The sequence below is a fragment of the Giraffa tippelskirchi genome, chromosome 5 (genome assembly GCF_054371585.1).
Source record: "Giraffa tippelskirchi isolate mGirTip1 chromosome 5, T2T-mGirTip1v1.2.pri, whole genome shotgun sequence".
Classification (NCBI taxonomy): Eukaryota; Metazoa; Chordata; class Mammalia; order Artiodactyla; family Giraffidae; genus Giraffa; species Giraffa tippelskirchi.
In genome coordinates this window covers 34771479-34792127 of record NC_137279.1, presented here as the reverse complement: position 1 = coordinate 34792127, position 20649 = coordinate 34771479, and the positions used below count along the sequence as shown (strand labels likewise).

At 41.9% G+C, this 20649-nt stretch overlaps 1 protein-coding gene across 10 annotated transcripts in view; it reads left to right on the top strand.

Annotated features, from left to right (window-relative positions):
- The first annotated feature begins 18253 nt into the window (after window positions 1-18253).
- The window catches only part of RERE (arginine-glutamic acid dipeptide repeats), a 408969-nt gene continuing 406573 nt past the window's right edge, over window positions 18254-20649 (top strand). For 6 of the 10 annotated variants that reach the window (XM_081490478.1, XM_081490468.1, XM_081490475.1 and 3 more), the window contains exon 1: window positions 18254-18761. The gene's annotated coding sequence lies outside the window, so the exon portion shown is untranslated. Of the gene's footprint in view, window positions 18940-20649 lie in introns of all 10 variants that reach the window. The other 4 variants (XM_081490482.1, XM_081490473.1, XM_081490493.1 and 1 more) reach the window with 2 other exon arrangements.

Below are 20649 nucleotides of genomic sequence, written 5' to 3'. Positions count from 1 at the left end.
TTGGTGCTGAAGCTGAAGCTCCAATATTTTGGCCACCTGATTAGAAGAGCTGACTCATTGGAAAAGACTCTGGTGCTGGGAAAGATTTAAGTCAGGAAGAGAAGAGGGTGATAGAGGATGAGATAGCATCACAGACTCAATGGGCATGCATTTGAGCAAACTCTGGGAGACAGTGAAAGGCACGCTGCAGTCCATGGGATTGAAAAGATGGGACAGGACTTAGTGACTGAACAAAAACAACATCTTGCTTTTAAGGATATTTGTAAGTTTACATTATCCTGAGGATCTAGATCAGTGCTAACATCAGTGACAATGCTGTTGTCATTCATAGGAACCATTTTATTGATTTGTAGATGTTTATATTTACCTTAGAGATCAAAATATCAGTTAAAAAAAAGTGACATAAACTGAATGTATAGCTGTCAGCGGTGCCCCCGGGTGATTAGAAGCACTGATACCAGTCTTTTCATGGGGACTGAAGTCAGATGAAAGATTCTCCACTCTGAACAAGGATACATTTCAAAGGAGCTCCCCAGGTGGCTCAGTTTAGTTCAGTTCAGTCGCTCAGTAGTGTCCGACTCTTTGCAACCCCATGGACGGCAGCACGCCAGCTGCTGGAGTTGTCCATCGCTAACTCTCAAACTCATGTCCATTGAGTCGGTGATGCCATCCAACATCTCATCCTCTGTCATCCCCTTCTCCTCCTGCCTTCAATCTTTCCCAGCATCAGGGTCTTTTCCAATGAGTCAGTTCTTCGCATCAGGTGGCCAAAGTATTGGAATTTCAGCTTCAGCATCAGTCCTTCCAATGAATATTCAGGACTGATTTCCTTTAGGATGGATTGGTTCAGTGGTAAAGAATCCATTTGTCAATGCAGGAGACCCAGGTTGATCCCTGCATCGAGACATCCCGGAGGAGGAAATGGAAACCCACTCCAGTATTCTTGCCTAGAAAATTCCATGTACAGAGAAGCCTAGTGGGCTACAGTTCATGGGGTCATAAAGAATTGGACATAACTCAGTGACTGAGCAATACAAATAAAACATTTCAAAGAGCCGTTTCCTAAACTGGATCTTAAATCCCATTCATATCAGCTTTGAGATTCTGTACAAAGCAAATGGAACTTTTGTTTACTGGGAAGGGCACTTGACACTTCTCTTATCTGTTGCTGAGCTTATCTAGATTGGTGAAAAGGTCTTTGTCAACTGAGCACCAGGATTTGTGTTTAAAAATGTGGAGGAGAAAGAAAATGTCTTTTCCTAATACTATGAGGAGTCTGTGATTAGCGTTGGTTTCCTTAAATTTGTAAAAAATTGAACTATAGTTGATTTGCAATATTGTTTTATTTTCAGGTGTACAGCAAAGTGATTCCTTGAATATTTAAAAAAAACTTTTTGTTAATACAGGAGATAATAGATTTTGAATTTTTTTTTTTCATATTTGCTTCAGGTTTTTGTTTTGTTTCATTTGTTTTTGTCTTTTTGGTCACTCGGCTTGTTGGATTTTAGTTCCTGGCTTCCCTGCTGGCTCAGACAATATGGAATCTGCCGGCAATGAGGGAGACCTAGGTTCAAGCACTTGGTTGGGAAGATCCCCTGGAGAAGGACATGGCAACCCACCCTAGTACTCCTGCCTGGAGAATTCCATAGACAGAGGAGCCTGGTGGGCTAGAGTCCAATGGGGTCAAAAAGAGATGGACACAACTGAGTGACTAACACTTTCACTTTTCCCCAGGATAGAGGTGGTGATCAGTTGTCTCAAATACTGCTGATGGATCAAGAAAGTGGAGGACAGAATCACCTCTTCTTTCTAGTAATGTGGAGTTCATGTTGATCTCAAGAGGCAAAGTTTTGGTGCAGTGGTTGAATCAACATGAGATTGGAGTGGATTTAAAAGAGAAGGGGAGGGACTTCCTTGGTGGTCCAGTGGTTAAGAATCTGTCTTGCAATGCAAGGGACATCGGTTTGATACCTGGTCTGGGAAGATGCCATATGCAATGGAGCAACTAAGCCTGTGCGCCACAACCACTGAATCCTGTGCGCTAGAACCACAAGACAGGCCGCTGCAATAGCAGCTCACATAGCATAACTAGAGAGTAGCCTCTACTCGCTACAACTAGAGAAAGACCCACACAGCAACAAAACCCAGCACAGCCAAAAGTAAACAAATAAAAGAGAGAGAATGGGAAGGACTTCCCTGGTGGTCCAGTGGTTAAGACTTTACCTTCCAATGCAAGGAGTGTGGGTTCGATCCTTGGTTGAGGAGCTAAGATCACACATGCCTCCTGGTCAAAAAAACAACATAAACAACAGAAGTAGTATTGTAAAAAATTCAATAAAGATTTACTAAATAAATGAGAGAGAATGGGAAAAGAGGAACTGAAGGAAGCAAGTATAGGCCATTCTTTCAAAGGTGTTTTGCTTCCAAAGGGAGGAAAGAAATGGGGGCGTACGTAACATGTAAAGTGTGGTCAACAGAAGGCCTAAGGTGGAAGAAAAAACATCGTAGCTCTATTCTAATGAGAATGAGCTAGCAGACAGCAAGAAATGGATGTAGCCGGGAGAAGGGTAAGTTGCCGAGCGATGATGTTGTTCAGTCGCAGGGTCATGTCCAACTCTTTGGGACCCCATGGACTGCAGCATTCCAGGCCTCTCTGTCCCTCCATCTCCTGAAGTTTGCCTAAGTTCATATCCATTGCATTGGTGATGCCATCCAGCTATCTCATCCTCTGATGGCCTCTTCTCCTTCTGCTCTCAGTCTTTCCCAGCATCAGGGACCTTTCCAATGAGTCAACTGTTCACATCAGATGAACAAAATACTGGAGTTTCAGCTTCAGCATCAGTCCTTCCAATGAGAATTTAGGGTTGATTTCCCTTAAGATTGACTGGTTTGATCTCCTTGCCGTCCAAGGGACTCTCAGGAGTCTTCTCCAGCACCACAGTTCGAAGGCATCAATTCTTTGGTGCTCTGCCTTCTTTATGGTCCAGCTATCACAAGTGCATGTGACCACTGGGAAGACCATAGCCTCATAGCCTTGACTATATGGACCTTTGTTGACAGAGTAATGTCTCTGCTTTCCAACACACTGTCTAGGTTTGTCATAGCTTTCCTGCCAAGAAGCAAACATCTTCTGATTTCATGGCTGCAGTCACCATCCAGAGTGATTTTAGAGCCCAAGAAGAGGAAATCTGTCAGTATTTCCACCTTTTCCCCTTCTATTTGCCATGAAGTAATGGGCCCGGATGCCATGATCTTAGTTTTTTTAATATTTAGTTTTAAGCCAACTCTTTCACTCTTCTGCTGAGTGATATCCTTGAGTAATGACAGGGGATGGGATCAAGGACAGGAGCAGAAGGCGGGGCTTTGACAGGACCACAGATGATGCTTGTGTAACAGCTGGCAGGAAGCCAGGATGTGGGGGTTTAGAGAAGGATAGATGGATGGATATAGGGAGGGGGCAGTTTGCAGAGTTTCTCTGCTAATTGCATCCATACCCGAGATGAACCTGGAAAGAAGGAATGAGGTGTTGGAGGTTTAAGGAGACAGGAGAGGATGTGAAATCACAGGCAAGAAAATTGGGAGAGAAATGAACCTGGGTTAGTATTGTATGATTGCCAAGGGTATTAAGAGGCCACTTGAGGTTTGCAGTCATGAATTTAAAATGAAAGCAGGCGGTGTGATGTCAGCCTCATTAGGCTGGACAGGTGCAGTTGCCTAGTAGGTAGCAAGTTGGAATTATCACCATGGTTGTTGGTTTGCCCAGGAAACATTAGGAAGCAAGAGGGGGGATATTGCTGAGGATGCATGCAAGGGGGAGGGTCCAGGGATTGACTGTGGAATGTAAACAGGGATGGAGAGGAAAGAGAGCATGAGGTCACTGGAGATAATGGCATTAGGACTGATCCAGATTTGGGTACGAAAGACAAGAATCAGAATTCTCAAACACACAGATACTTGCCATTATGCACACACAGCCTAACCACATGGCCTCGGAAAATATTTAAAATAAAAACAACGCCCAGCTTCCCTGGTGGCTCAGTTGTAAAGAATCCACCTGCCGATGCAAGAGACATGGGTTTGATCCCTGGTCCAGGAAGATTCCACATGCTGCAGAACAACTAAGCCTGTGCACCACAACTATTGAGGCTGTGCTCTTGAGCCCACGTGCCACAGCTACTGAAGCCCAAGCTCCCTAGAGCCTGTGCTCCATAACAAGAGAAGCCACCACAATCAGAAGCCTTTGCATGGCAACTAGAGAATAGCCCCCACTCACTGAAAACAGAAAAAAGCCCGTGTAGCAATGAAGACCCAGCACAGCCAATAACTTAATTAATTAAAAGATAAAACAAACAATGACTGTAGCTTTGCATACTCAATACTTGTATGTCTATTTTAATCTGTATTAACCTTAATTATTGTAAACATTACAGGGCAAAACACTTATTTTAGATGAGATAGAAAACGATTCAATGTATTCTAGTGACTTTAGCTAAGTAATTATATTTGTTCTCCTAGATTAATTTCAGCAGCTTAAAAGGTAAGGAGTTCCCTAATGGCCTAGTGGTTAGGATTCCAGGCTTTCAGTGCAGTGGCCTGGATTTATTTCCTGGTCAGGGAACTGAGATCCTGCAAGCTTAGCGATTCAGGGGGAAAAAAAATAAAGATAAAAGAAATGGGCAAATAGAAATGCAAGTGAGCACAGACTGTTTATATAGGTCAACTCTCTAGATTCAGAAAGGGGTAAGTCCTCCTGAATTTAAGGACCTAGAGTGTCCTTAAAAGTGAAGAGATGGTAGGATCAATGGATTAGATATCCCACTGGAGTCAAAGTATTGTTGAAATGGGATAATGGAGGAATGACAACAGAGCTAGAAGGTGTTTATAGGATGAGATGCCTGACACTAAAATTAGGTTGAGGTGGCAGCATTTGGAAATATAAGGTTTGGGACAAAGAGCACTGGAGGAAAGAAGTTCAAGTTCAAGAAGCTAAGTGGTTCGTATCACCTCCCACCCACTAGTAGGACTGCTATTAAAAAAAAAGAAAGAGGATGAAACTGGAGCCCATTATAGAGAGTGAAGTAAGCCAGAAAGAAAAACACCAATACAGTATACTAATGCATATGTATGGAATTTGAAAGATGGTAATGATAACCCTATATGTGAGACAGAATAAGAGACACAGATGCATAGAACAGTCTTAAGGACTCTGAGGGAGAAGGTGAGGGTGGGACATTCTGGGACAATAGCATTGAAACATGTATATTATCATATGTGAAACAGAACACCATTCCATGTTCGATGCATGAGACAAATGCTCAGGGCTGGGGCAATGGGATGACCCAGAGGGATGGGATGGGGAGGGAGGTGGGTGGGGGTCCAGGAAGGGGAACACATGTAAACCCATGGCTGATTCATGTCAATGTATGGCAAAAACCACTACAGTATTGTAAAGTAATTAGCCCCCAACTAAAATACATAAATTTATTAAAAAAAAATAAATAAATAAAAAAAAGAAAGAAAACAGAAAATAACAAGTGCAAGTGAGGATGTGGAGAATTTTGAACCCTGATATACTGTTGGTGGGAACGTAAAATGGTGCAGCTACTTTGGAAAATAGTATGGTGTTTCCTCAAAAAATTACAAATAAAATTACCATATGATCCACCAATTCCACTTCTGTGGTGGTGGTTTAGTCACTCAGTTGTGTCTGACTCCTGCCACTCCATGAACTGTAGCCTGCCAAGCTCCTCTGTCCATGGTATTTCCCAGGCAAGAACACTGGAGTGGTTTGCCATTGCCTTCTCTAGGGGATCTTCTCGACCCTGGGATTGAACCCGTGTCTCCTTTATTGCAGGTGGATTCTTTACCAATGAGCCACCAGGGAATCCCATTCAACTTCTGTATATATCCCAAAAGAAAGGAAGCAGGGTCTCAAAGAGATAGTGTGTTTGTATGCCTACATTCATAGCAGCATTATTTGCAATAGCCAAAAGTCCAACTAGATGAAGCAACCTAAATATCTGTTGACCAATGAATGGATAAAGTATGGTAAGTATATATAGTGGAATACTATGCAGCCTTAAAAAGGAAATTCTGACACATGCTGCAACATGAATAAGCCATGAAGAGTGCTATATACTGAACTGTGTTCCCTAGAAAATTATATCATCATATCTTGAAGCCCTAATCCCGTATGTCACTGTATTTAGGGATAGGGCCTTTTGGAAGTGACCAAGGGTAAGAGAGGTCATTAGGATAGGGCCCTAATCCAATGGACTGGTGTCCTTACAGGAAGATGAAGAGGCAACAGGGATGCCTGCACAGAAGAAAGGCCAACTGAGGACACTGGGAGACGATGGCTGTCTGCAAGCCAAGGAGAGAGGCCTCATGAAAAACCAACTCGGTCAGTATCTTGATCCTAGACTTCTATCTTCCAGAACCACGAGGAAATAAATTTCTATTGTTTAAACCATCCAGTCTATGTACTTTGTTAGGGCAGCCCTAGCAAATCGATACAAGGGCATTATGTTAAGTGAAATAAGCCAGTAACAATAAGACAAATACTACTTGATTTCACTTATGGAAGATACCTAAAGTCAATAGACCTGGGACTTCCCTGGCAGTCTGGTGGTTAAGACTCAGTGCTTCCACTGAGGAGGGCACAGGTTAGATTTCTGGTCAGGGAACTAAGATCCCACATATTACATGGAGGAGGAAGTGGAGCGTTATTATTTAATGGATATAGAGCTGTAATTTTGTAAGATTTTCATCTTGTAAATGGAGGCCGGTTGCACAAAAATGGAAAGGTATTTAACACTCCTGAGCTATGCATTTATAAATAGTTAAGATGGTAAATTCTTTGTTAGGTATGTTTTACCATATACACACACAAAAGAAGCTAAGTTGTTAGAAAGATCATCTATGTATACATTGAAACTATTAAGACAACAAGAATTAAGATGTGAGAGATTGAGAATCTTTTTATGTTTATTGGACTTACAGATTCTCCTCTGGATCTTATCCTCTTCCCACTTTTCTACTGCTTTTTTTTCTTTTTCACATATACTTACAAGCTTTCTTTATATATTCCAATCACTAATCCTTTCATAGTAATAGAAATTACAATGATCTAACCAATCTGTGAGTTTCACTTACTTTGACACAACATCACAAAAAGTCTTCATATTATAGTCAAATGTGTCTTTGAACAGTTTGTCCTTTTTGAGTCTTGTTCAAAAACTTCTCATGTATTTCACTTCAAAATTTCTTAATTTTGTATTTCACATTTGAGTCTCTAAACCATATTATTTGATTTCTATATTGGATTTTTGATCAGTATGAAAAGGCAAAAATATATTTTTGATATTCAATATTGAATATTGGCTTTCCTGATAGCTCAGTTGGTGAAGAATCTGCCAGCAATGCAGGAGACCCTGGCTTGATTCCTGGGTTGGGAAGATCCCCTGGAGAAGGGAAGGGCTACCCACTCCAGTATTCTGGCCTGGAGAATTCCATGGACTGTATAGTCCATGGGGTCGCAAAGAGTCAGACACGACTGAGCAACTTTCACTTTCATTGAATATATATTTAATATAGATATTCTATATTGAACAGTATGAAAAGGCAGAATGATATGAAATGGAAAGATGAATTCCTCAGGTTGGTATGTGGATAATATGCTACTGGAGAAGAAGGGAGAAAAAACTCCAGAAAGAATGAAGAAATGGAGCCAAACAGAAAACAATGCCCAGTTGTGGATGTGACTGGTAATGGAAGTAAAGCCCTACAATGTAAAGAACAATATTGCACAGGAACCTGGAATGTCATATCCATGAATCAAGGTAAATTGGAAGTGGTCAAACAGGAGATGGCAAGAGTAAACATCGACATTTTAGGAATCAGTGAACTAAAATGGACTGGAATGGGTGAATTTAATTCAGATGACCATTATATCTACTACTGTGGGCAAGAATCCCTTAGAAGAATTGGAGTAGCCCTCATAGGCAACAAAAGAGTCTGAAATGCAGTACTTGGATTCAATCTCAAAAATGACAGAATGATCTCTGTTTTTTCCAAGGCAAACCATTCAATATCACAGTAATCCAAGTCTATGCCCCAACCACCTAAAGCTGAAGAAGCTGAAGTTGAACAGTTCTATGATGACCAATAAGACCTTCTAGAACTAACACCCCCCAAAATATCCTTTTCATCATAGGGGACTGGAATGCAAAAGTAGGAAGTCAAGAGATACCTGGAGTAACAGGCAAGTTTGGCCTTGGAGTACAAAATGAAGCAGGGAAAAGGCTAGCAGAGTTTTGCCGAAAGAATGCACTGGTCACAGCAAACACTGTAACATACCAGCAACACAAGAGATGACTCTACACACGGACATCACCAAAATTAGATTGATTATATTCTTTGCAGCCGAAGACGGAGAAGCTCTATACCGTCAGCAAAAACAAGACTGGGAGCTGACTGTGGCTCTGATCATGAACTCCTTATCGCAAAATTCAGACTTAAATCGAAAAAGTAGAGAAAACCTACTAGACCATTCACGTATGATCTAAATCAAATCTTTCACGATTATACAGTGGAAGTGACAAATAGATTCAAGGGATTAGATATGATAGACAGAGTGCTTGAAGAACTACTGACAGAGGTTCGTGACAATATACAGGAGGCAGTGATCAAGACCATTCCTAAGAAAAACAAATGCAAAAAAGGCAAAATGGTTGTCTGAGGATGCCTTACAAATAGCTGAGAAAAGAAGACAAGCTAAAGGCAAAGGAGAAAAGGAAAGATATCCACCTGAATGCAGAGTTCCAAGGAATAGCAAAGAGAGATAAGAATGTGGTCAATTCAAAGAGATAGAGGAAAACAATAGAATGGGAAAGACTAGAGATCTCTTCAAGAAAATTAGAGATACCAAGGGAACATTTCATGCAAAGATGGACACAATAAAGGACAGAAATGGTATGGACCTAACAGAAGCAGAAGATATTAAGAGGTGGTAAGAATACATAGAAGAACTATACAAAAAAGACCTTAATGAATCAGATAACCACGATGGTGTGATCACTCACCTACAGCCAGACATCCTGGAATGTGAAGTCAAGTGAGCCTTAGGAAGCATCACTATGAACAAAGCTAGTGGAGGTGATAGAATTCCAGTCGAGCTATTTCAAATCCTAAAAGATGATGCTGTGAAAGTGCTGCACTCAATATGTCAGCAAATTTGGAAAACTCAGCAGTGGCCACAGGACTGGAAAAGGTCAGTTTTCATTCCAATCCCTAAGAAAGGCAATGCCAAAGAATGTTCAATCTACCGCACAATCGCACTCATCTCACTCGCTAGTAAAGTAATGCTCAAAATTCTCCAAGCCAGGCTTCAACAGTATGTGAACCGTGAACTTCCAGATGTTCAGGCTGGATTTAGAAAAGGCAGATGAACCAGAGATCAAATTGCCAACATCCGCTGGATCATAGAAAAAGAAAACGTAAGAGATTTCCAGAGAAACATCTATTTCATCTTCACTGACTACGCCAAAGTCTTTGACTGTGTGGATCACAACAAACTGTGGAAAATTCTGAAAGAGATGGGAATACCAGACCACCTGACCTGCCTCCTGAGAAATATGTATGCAGGTCAAGAAGCAACAGTTAGAACCAGACATGGAACAACAGACTTTGTTCCAAATTGGGAAAGGAGTATGTCAAGGCTGTATATTGTCACCCTGCTTATTTAACCTATATGCAGAGTACAGCATGTGAAATGCCAGGCTGGGTGAAGCACAAGCTGGAATCAAGATTGCAGGGAGAAATATCAGTAAACTCTCATATGCAGATGACACCACCCCTAAGGCACCACCCTTATTTTGTAAAACACAACTGGGTAACTATCAACTTCGGCTTTTCTCTATCACAGTATCGCCTTCTGTGGAGATACTTGTATGTCTTTACCTTTGCTGGACATGATCTATGAGCCTGTTGCTTTCATTAGTTTATTTCTTTATTTTTAATTATTATTTTTAACTTATTTTATAATTTTATTTGGCTGTACCAGGTCTTGGAGAAGGCAATGGCAACCCATTCCAGTACTCTTGCCTGGTAAATCCCATGAACAGAGGAGCCTGGTAGGCTGCAGTCCATGGGGTCACTAGGAGTCAGACGCGACTGAGGGACTTCACTTTCACTTTTCACTTTCATGCATTGGAGAAGGAACTGGCAACCCACTCCAGTGTTCTTGCCTGGGGAATCCCAGGGACGGGGGAGCCTGGTTGGCTGCCGTCTATGGGGTCGCACAGAGTCGGACATGACTGAAGTGACTTAGCAGCAGCAGCAGCAGCAGTACCAGGTCTTATTTGGGACACACGAGCTCCCTGGCCATGGATCAAACCCAGGCCTCCTGGACTGGGAGTGAGGAGTCTTAGCTACTGAACCACTAGGGAAGTCACTTAATAAAAAAAAAAAAAAAATCAAAATTATCTCTATTTTTCATAGGACTAACCTTTTAAATTGAATGTTTAATTTATTAAAAGATTTTTATTGGGGTATAGTTGATTTACAGTGTTCTGTTAGCTTCAGGCGTACAACAATGTAAATCTGTTATACTTACACATATACCCATTCTTTTTTAGATTCTTTTCCCATTAGCTTCTTTTCCCTCCATTTTATTCTTAATTATTGGGGCTTAAATTCCTTTTTTATTTGTGGTAAAAACAGCTTGCCCAAAGTTTTTATGTATGAGGAGAAAGTCATTTTGTCACCTTTTGCTGGCTCACTAACCCTAGTCTTTTTCTTTCACCCTGGGATGAAAATTAATCACACATTACTAGGTCAGATGCAGTAGATGGTGCTTCAGTGTACAGTGAAGATCTGTCTTCATTTTTCTTGGCTTTCTGTTTCTTCGAGTGATAAGAGTAAGAATTTGCTGTCAGTCTGGAGGCCGTGGGCTCTTTGGCAGGTTGGCTGGAAGGCCTTTGCTGGGGTGTGCTCTGGAATCACTCTCACGAAATTTCTATCATTCAGGAGAACATGAATGATCTGTCACTTGTGGTCTGCTCCTTTTGGGTTTTTCTCTATCAGAAAGGCCAAATGTGGGACTTCCTTGGTGGTCCAGTGGCTAAGACTCTGTGCTCTCAATACAAAGGGCCTGGGTTCAATCCCTGGCTGGGGAACTAGATCCCACATGCTCCCACTAAGACCTAGTGAAGCCAAATAGAAATAATAAAATTTTAAAAAAGGCCAAATGTCCCTTGTAAAAGTAACTATGAAAAAAATGTATTGAATTACTTAGCTGCTAAGTAACTCAATTCTAGTCTTTTTTGCCACTCACCACTCCAAAAGCATGCTCTGGGTGTTAGGCTTATGTAGAAAGCCACCCCCCAACCCTCCCCTCATCGCCTCCCCCCCCCCCCCACAAGGGGCCCTTCCAAAGGGAGGCTGCTCAGCCACAGTTCCTGGGGTTTTCACTGCCATTCTTTACCCCTGTTCACCTCTCTGTTACTATGTGCACCTCACCGTGGGGCAGTGATCGGGACAGGGCTGGGCCTAAAATGATGAACTGGGCCAATTAGGTTTCTCCCTCCTAGCAATTTTAAGTAGGAAATACTAAAGTCATGAGGCAGCTGGCAGAAGCAGCTGTAGCTGATAGGTCATAAGCTACAGAAAAACCAGAGAAGCTGGGAGAGGCCCCATGCAAGCCGCAATTATGAGGGAGTTGAAATTATGAGAAAGCGGACGCTTTGAAGTGAAGAAAAGCTAAACTGTAGAGGGGTGAGGAGGTCAGCTGGTGGGAAAGATGAGACCAGTGGGCCAGTAATGCTGACCCGTGGAGAGAGCTGGGGGTCCTGACCTTCCTGCGGCCCCGCTTCTAGTCCCTTCTTTTCCTGAGGTTGCATGGTTCAGCTTTGCTCGTATGGGAACATCCGCACACAAATCTCCTGTTACTTGAGATGCTGAGTGAGTCAGTCTCTGTTCTTTGCAACACAAAGAACCGAACTAAAATGCTTAAAAAAAAAAAAATTAATAGGTTTTATTTCTCAGAGCAGTTTTAGGTTCACAGCACAGAGCTCCTATGTATCCTTTCACCACTGCCTCCTCCCCACCCCCCAGGTTTCCCCTATTATTCACAGCTTGCCTTAATGTTACATTTGTTACAATGATGGCCCATTTGGTACAATGATGAACCAATACGGATACATTATTGTTAACTAAACTTCATAGCTGAAGTTTTAGTTTACTGTTGCATTTTTTTTAGGGGTTTGTATCTGCCCTAAGGTTTGTATCCACCTTAGAGTATCATTCACAATAGTTTCACTATCCTGAAAGTTCCCTGGTTCCACCTAGCCACCCTCCCTCCCCCATCCCTGGCAACTGCTGATCTTTCTAATTCCTTTTCCAGGATGTCTTCTTCAGCGCCTTTTGCAGAGTATCATATAGTTGGAATCCCACATTATGAATGTAACCTTTTTTCTAACTGGTTTCTTTTACTCAGTAATGCCTTAAAGAGGTTCTTCCATGCTTGACAGTTTATTTCTTTTTACTGCTGAATAATATTTCATTGAATGATGTACCTGTTTTTCATTTTCTTATTTTAAAAAATTATTTATTTTTGGCTGTGCTTGGTCTTAGTTGCTGCATGGGCTTTTTCTTGTTGTGGTGAGCAGGGGAGAGTATACTCTAGTTGCAGTACACAGGCTTCTAATTGCAGTGGCTTCTCTTGTTGCGGAGCTTGGGCTCCAGGATGCATGGGCTTCAGCAGTTTCTGCTTGTGGGCTCTAGAGCACAGGCTCAGTAGTTGTGGTACACGGGATGAGCTGCCCCACGGGCATGTGGTCTTTTCCTGGACCAGGGATCGAACCTATATCCTCTGCATTGCAAATGAATGAAGAGGGCTTCCCTGGTGGCTCAGAAGGTGAAGAATCTGCCTGCAATGCAGGAGACCCTGGTTCAATCCCTGGGTTGGGAAGATACCCTGAAGAAGGAAATGGCAACCTATCCCCTGCATTGCAAGGCATATTCTTAACCTCTGGACCATCAGGGAAGCCCCTCATTTGCTTATTGAAGGACATTCTGAATGCTTCCAAGTTAAAATGCTCTCTTAAGATGAAAAAGAAAGTAAGCAAAGAAGAATTTATTCTGGAAGTTGGAGTACTAGGAGACATTTGGGGTTGAGGGGATCAGGAATGTGGATATTTTGAAATTAAGATGCCTTAAGTGTCGAAGGGAGAGAGGCATTAAAGTGACTGCCTCAGAGATGTACAAATTAGACACCAAAGCTGGATGACAGAGGGTGAATTTTGCAGGATTGTGAGTTACTTGCCTGTTTCCTCTGTGTGTATATATGCCTTGGATTGAAAAAACAATGAATTTGGGTGGCTAATAGCACCTGCCACATCAATGTTATAAGATGAAATTCTTATAACCCAAATAATGTGGTAGGATCTAAAATAAATTTTCTTTGGCCTCCTCCTTCCAAGGGCCCCTTTGTGATCCATGCCAGCTTTCTTTGTTCACCATTTAGACAAAATAGGGTTTGTGGATAATTTTCAAGTCCCCATTATTATGACCTTATTCTCCCTAGAAAACTACACCTTCCCTCCAAGGTAAACCTAAGGAATTTACCAATAGAGGCAGAGGAAACATTAATCTTGAAATGCAGCTTTCCCCAGGGTGGAATCCGCTGGCTCCTTGGCTCGCTCAGTTAACAGTGGACAGCTGTTTATAACAGGAAGTGTGGAATAGCACGTCTCCCTGAGACGGCAGGCAGACAAAGGAGGAGGACAGCTAATGATCAAACTTGGAATTGGGCCAGACAACGAAAATCAGCATCTCCTCCCCTTCATTCTTTCACAAAGCCCTGTGTGACTTTTCAATCACCACACGTGGTCAGAAGTCAGATTTGGGGTTTAGATCTCACCCAAAAGGAATCCTCGAGCCCTCGGACAGCATGCTGTGCTATTGGCTGGCTGAGTGTGACTCAGAGAGGAGCATGCTCCACTTGTACTCACTCTGGTTGAAAGAAAATTCATCAAGTCAGGAGTTGAATTGAGAACCTTTAATTGCTGCCCACAATTAGCCATGTCCAAACAAAGGAAAAAGGTTTCTGATTTTGATCCTCTTTTTGGGGAAAATCTGTTTCATTTTTGTATGTGTCTGCACGCATGACATGTGCTTCCTGCAATTTGCAATAAGCCCCCAATAATCACCCACTGCTCCATCTCAAGTCAGTGGCGGGACTTTCAAAGGCTACCGTGGGTTTCTTGTCCTGAGGAAGGAGGCTGGAGAGGGAGCAAGTCTGGTTCACAAGAGATAATAAAGTACAAACCCACTGTGGGTATGTAAGGTGAGTGCTGAATGCCTGCAGAAAGAGGGGCTGCAACGAGAAAGGAGTAAGTAGACATTACTGCTGGTGGATGGACTGAAAAAGCACAATGGTGTGTGTGTGGGGTAGCTGAAGCTCATTATTGGCTGGTATCTGCACAACATAAACTTGAAAGGCAAATTCAAAGAAAACGCTTAGAAATGAGCTTCAGTCTGTTACCAGACTAGATAAAGTACCCCAGTTTTGCTTACGGCATTTTAAGGGAAAATAATTTACTTGTTCTAAAGCTCGAGTACTTCTGGTGAATTATGAAGGCTAGTTACTGGCCATATGTTCAAATAATTTGAATTCTTTTTTTTAACTGTAAAAATTATATGTTTGACATAAAAAGAAAAAAAATCAAACAGAACAGAGTTGAATGAAGTCAAAAGTCAGTCTTCTCTTCCTGCCTCATTTTCCTTCCATGCCTGGTGGATATGTTTCCTGGTGGACAAGTTTCTAGATGTTTTGAAGCATATACAAAATGGTTATTTTTAGACTACAAATGGAATTATACTTTACATAATTGTTCTGTGACTGGCTTTTTTCATTTAACTCTGAATCGTTAATGAATTCTTTATTAGTTGTCAGATTTACTGCATTCTTTTTGAAAGTTGTAAGGTATTTCATTGTATGTTTGTACCATAATTCATTTAAATATTTTTTGTTGATGGGTGTTGGGCTTTTTTCGGGTTTTCATTATTATAAATAATGTTGCAAGTCTTTTACATATATTTTTGTACATTTGTGCAAAATTATTTGTAGAATGGCTTTCTAGAAGCAGAGTCACTGTATCAAAGGGTATGGGTATTTATCATTTTCATAGATTGTGCCAAATTGTGTTCTAAAAAATGGAATGATCACATTTTTACCAACAGTGCATCAGAGGGCCTGTTTCCCCACATTCTCATCAATATTTTTGAAGTTAGAAAAAATTCCTAAGAGGTGATTTGAATCTGCCTTTATTTCATTTTGAGTATACGTTTACTGAACACATTTTTTTTCTGTGACTTTTTTTTTGTTCATACACAATATTTTGTGTATGAGCACAAACATTTATCAATGTTTCTTCGTTGATTTTTTTTTCTTATAAATTTGAACAAGCTCTTTGTATTCAGGAAGTTAGCCCTGTTGCATAAGTATTGAAAATATTTCCCCTCTGTTAGCTTGTTTCTTGCAGTGCTATGGTATTTTTTTATGCTTTATAGTGATATAAAATATTTATGCAGCAAAATTTATTGATTTTTTTCTTTATGACCTCTGGGCTTCCTTTCATGTTAGAAAGGACTTCCTCAATTTATGATGAAAAAAGTTTTAGTATTCCTTTAATACTTTTATTGTTTCATTTTAAAAAATAACAAAATATCTGACATATACAAAAAATGAGCATAACCTATATGTAGGTTATAGAAGACAATAATAAACACAAGTAAACTCAACCTAAGAAATAGTGGTTTAGTGGTTTCAATTTTTACATTTAAAAAATATCCATTTATAATTTAGGGAAAGAGGTTTAGGAATAACAGAAATCTAATAAAAAAAATTCTGTTTTTCTGAGTTGCTTTTGTTTACCCATAGAGCTATCTGATTACTCAACACCATTTATTAAATAATCTTTTTCTCCTGGCTTCTTTTAAATATTATTATATCTGATTTGACTTCTGTATACAAATTAAATCACTTCTACTGATAGTAAGATATATAAAATAGCTAACAAAAGGATGATAACATCCTTCTTGATGTTATCAGGTTCAGATAAGTGATCTCCATATTCTAAAGCTTGCCAAAAAGAAAATAAGGAAACTTTTTCTAATTTCATCACGGGAAAAATAACCCACTAGATACTTGAACTCTTTCACTTAGAGCAAGTTATTTAACTTTCTTAAGCCCCAGTCTTGACCTTTAAAATGGAGATACTAATAATACACTTCATGAACTGCTGTCAGGACTAAGAAGGCTAAGAAAGCAACATGCTTTGCCTGGTGCTTGGAATGTAACAAGCTTTCAATCAATGGTTTAATCATTGTTCTTATTACAATATATTGTTATTACCTTATCAGTCTCTAAGTTCCTTGGAAGGAAGCCTGTATTCTGTGGCTTTATGGCTGGACTACAATTCTTGCATGGGATTGTTATAGTTAAACATATCTAGTTGGCTAATTTTTGGCCCAATACCATAATATTATGCTTTATAACAATGTGGAATTTCAAGACTTTTAAATCTACATTAAAAAAAAAGAAGTGAAAATGATGTCAGTCCCTCTCAAATTTCGAGAACCTCTCTCTTCCCTGCTGAATGGCCCTGCAGGATCCACTGGTATCCTCTTAGAACCATTGTCCATTTCTCCACTACAGAGTTGAACCTTTATTAGAAATAGTGCTTCTGTAAATGTAGATTTTGATGGCAAGCGAAGCCATCTAACTAATGCACTTTACCCTTCATTATTTCCAAACTGATGTGGAATAATTCCATCTGTATCTAGGAGGTTGAGAGCTGTTTATCGAATTTATGATGTTGTAAAATTCAGTTCTCACATTATTAGAGATATGGTGGTATTAACTAGTTTCCCCATTTCATGGCTGAAGGAATTGCAGCAGAAAGGAATTTTCCTGCTGAAAGTTACTCTGAAAGGTAGTGGCAAAGACCTATTTGATTTTAGATGTCTGGGGTCACCATCAAATAGTATCTATTAGTCCTATTATTTTTTAAACTGTTGGATGTGGAAATTGCAATCTGAATAGATATTGCAAAGAGAAAATTATCACTTTATTTGAAAGTGATGAGTGAATTATTTTGTGCCATGTTCTATCCCTTAATTATTCTATTATATACAGATCTGAGCTCCTTCAAGAAGAGTGTATGATATAAGGGCCAATAAGCATTTCAGTGTATTAACAAACCAACAATAGGTTGATGATTCACCCTGGATTCTTGCCAGGGTCTGTGAAAGAACTCAATGAGCATGATATGCATTTCAAAAACTGCTAATCATAATTAAAAATTCCAAACCCCTCAATCCTATAAATTATATTAAATAGAATCTGAACATTTGCCCTGCCCCGCAATTCTCTTATAGCAGTGGAGACCCTGTGATTATCAGTTTTTGGGAAAGTGGGACACAATATTTCTCAAAGAAAAGGTGATACTTGGATTTTTTTTCCTGTTTTTAGATTTTATTTTTCAAACTTATGGCATAGAGTTGTGTACACTCCTCGCTTTCCGAAATCTCCTCTGTGTCTGGGTCCCTTCTTTTTTCCTTGATGAGACTTTCTTTTCAGGCTTCCTATTTTTATAATTTTTTTTTCATATTAGCAGTGCAATCTACCAACTTATTTTTTCTTTTTTCTAAATAATCTTTTGCCAAAGACTTATTCTGAAGACGTTAACGCGCATCAGAATTTCGAGTCTTGGAGCGAATCTTTCGAACCCACTCTGGTCCCCCCAGGGATATGAATCCGAGTTTTAAGTGGCTGAAAAAGCAAACCGTGGCCCTAGTAAAAACAGGAGCAATTGGACTCCGGCCACCCCTGCCCCTGGGACCTGCCGGCTGCGTTCCGCGGCCCGGGACCCGCACAAAGACGCAGCCAGCGAGGAGATCAGCCCACGGCCCGGCCGCCGCCTGGAGCGCGCGCTCGAGCCGGCCGCCGGGTCGCAGGGGCTCGGCCGCTCCCCTCCTTCTCTTCTGCTCATTTTATTAGAAATAAAAAAAAAAGAAGAGAGAGAGAGAGAGCGCGCGAGCGAGCGAGAGCTCAAACAAGTCCCGCCCCTCTGCCCGCCCTCCATCTCCCATTGGCGAGGCTTCCTTGCGCGTCACTTCAGGTCGCGCCAATGGCAGGGCGCGATACTGCGAGGTGGGTCGGGCCCGAGCGCGGAGTGGGCGGCGGGTCGGTGCAGCAGCCCCGCAGCGGCTCGGCCACCATCGCCGAGGCGCCGCTGCTCCCACAGACGCTCGCGAGCCGCCCCCCGCGCTCCCAGCCTCCTCTTCCTCCCGCACGCCCGAGACGCTCGCCCGGCTCGGGTCTAGCCCCCGCCTCCCCTTTCCTCTCCCCTCGTTCGCCTCCCACATTGTCTCTGCCTCGTTTTATCTCCTAGTTGAGAGGGAAAAAAAAAAATCACCATCATCCTCCCGGAGCCCCCTCGCCCTCAGAAAAACAAAACCCGACATGAGCCTGGGCTCTCGCTCCTGAAGGACTAGCCGATCGCAGAGGCTGGTGGGGCCCGCGCGAAAGGTCACAGGAGGGAAGCCCCCGTAGCCCCTGGCTCTGTTCCCGCAGCCGGCTCGCCCTCGGCCCGAGTCCGGCGGCCCCAGACCCGCGGGCCTGCAGTCCCGTCCCCCCACTTTCCCGGGAGCCGGCCGAACACACCTCTATTGATGGTGTAGCGCATCCGGGGGAGGTGAGTCTCCGAGTGGCCCGCGCGCGGCGTCTGCCCGCAGTTGTGGCCCCTCGTCCTGGGCACGGGGGTGGGGCGAGCCCGAGGAGTCGGCTTGGAAGCCGGGGTCCCGGGCAGGGGCCGCTCATGGCGGGGCAGGCGGGAATCAAGGGCTGGGGCCGCTCGACCCTGTGCCGGCCAGGTAACTGTCCCTTTCGCCTGCTGACCCCGGCTCTTTATTTGCTGCTCAGTCTTTCTCTGCTTTGACTTGTCTGAGGTTAAACTCTTTCATGTGACTAAAATCGTGGGCTGAACTGGGGGGCGGGGGCGAGGAGGGAGGAAGTCCAGGACCGAAACTGCGAATTTCTTGAATGTTTGCGGGTTTGGGGGGTCGTGAGGGGGAGGAGGACTTAAAGTATCATTTTCCCATTAGGGGAAGAGTCTTTGTGTTCGAAATCTCTAGTTCTCTGCTCTGTGTGCTGCTTGAATTTTAAAACCAAAATTCACTTGCAGTAGAAAAAGATTCTTACTTATCCCGTTTTAGTTTGTCTCTGTGAAGGAGAGTGGCTTTCATGTTTATTATTAGTAGTAGTATTTTTTTTTTTTTTAAAGGTTTTGGAAAGAAGAAAAAGTAGTTTTACATAGATTGTGCGTGTGTGTTGGGAGGGGGAAAGCATTGCAGGTTTCCTTTCCTTTGAAACTGGTTGAGAAGTTTTTGAAAGGAAAACAAAATGATTCATTGTTGAATTGTCATTTTCCTCTACCTCTTTTCCAAGGTTTGCTTACAGTTTTTCTGGATTACAGACTTCAAACATTGATTTAAGCAGAATGTGTCCTTGAGAAACTGGGCGCTTTAAATGTTTCAGTATGTGTTACTATTTTGAGGTACATTTAGAAAGTAGTTTTGTATGAATCCTGAAATAGCTTTCTCCAAAGCAATTTTTTAAACACTAGAAAGATAACTAGTAAAAGGGTAACTCACAGTGAATTGCAAAACAAACATTGTAACACAAACATTAATGCAGTCTTATGTTTACGATTTGAAACAATTTTGATAATTGCTTTCCATTTAAAGTGAGACCTTTTTGTCTGGTGTACACTGGTTTCTTTCGGCTCAGTCTGTTGGGGGAGGGGAGAGAGGATGGATCTAGACAGTGATAAAATCATCTTTGAGTAGCTGTTGCCTTTCCTGGATCTGGTTGCTGAGTTAATTCCACCGTAAATTATAAACCAGCTTTGATTTCGGTGGCCTGGGCTGGATAGAAAGCTGGCTTCCAGCTCTCCCTGTTGTTGTTGAGGTCGAAGGGAAAAGAGGCAGACAGACAGACACATACACACACAGACACACACAGACACACACAGGCACACACACAATACCAGGCAGAGGGCTCATTGTTCTTCCATACACACATTCATTCTCTCTCTCCCATATTTGGGACTAGGTTTGCACAGACAAACAGCTCTTTTGGGGAGAAGGGAGAGGAGATGGGGGAAGGGTGGGTGCTTTTCTTCTTCCGCTTTCTCTCACCTATCTCCTCTCTGGCTTTTTTTTTTTTTTTGGCAACCTTGTAAGAGGGAGAAGAGTATGTCGGAAACTAAAGGACACTCAAAAACATGTTCAGAGATGCCTCTTTCCCACCGCCCTTTCTTTCCTTTGCAGCCCTAGTTTCAACTGCCCTTTCTTTTTTGTGTTTGTGAAGATAAAATCCCTTATTATATGTCGTGGCCTTACAGTCAGCTTTTGAATTCCTCATTGCCCCTGACTTTGCTGGGGACAGTGATTTGTTCAGTTGACTGTTACTGTAGTGAGTGTGACCAGGGTCATCTTTTTCTAGGTAGAAGTAGATTGTCTCAGTTACGATAATAAAGATTGTACTTGAGGTTAATAGTTAGCAAAGTGTGTTATGTTTTG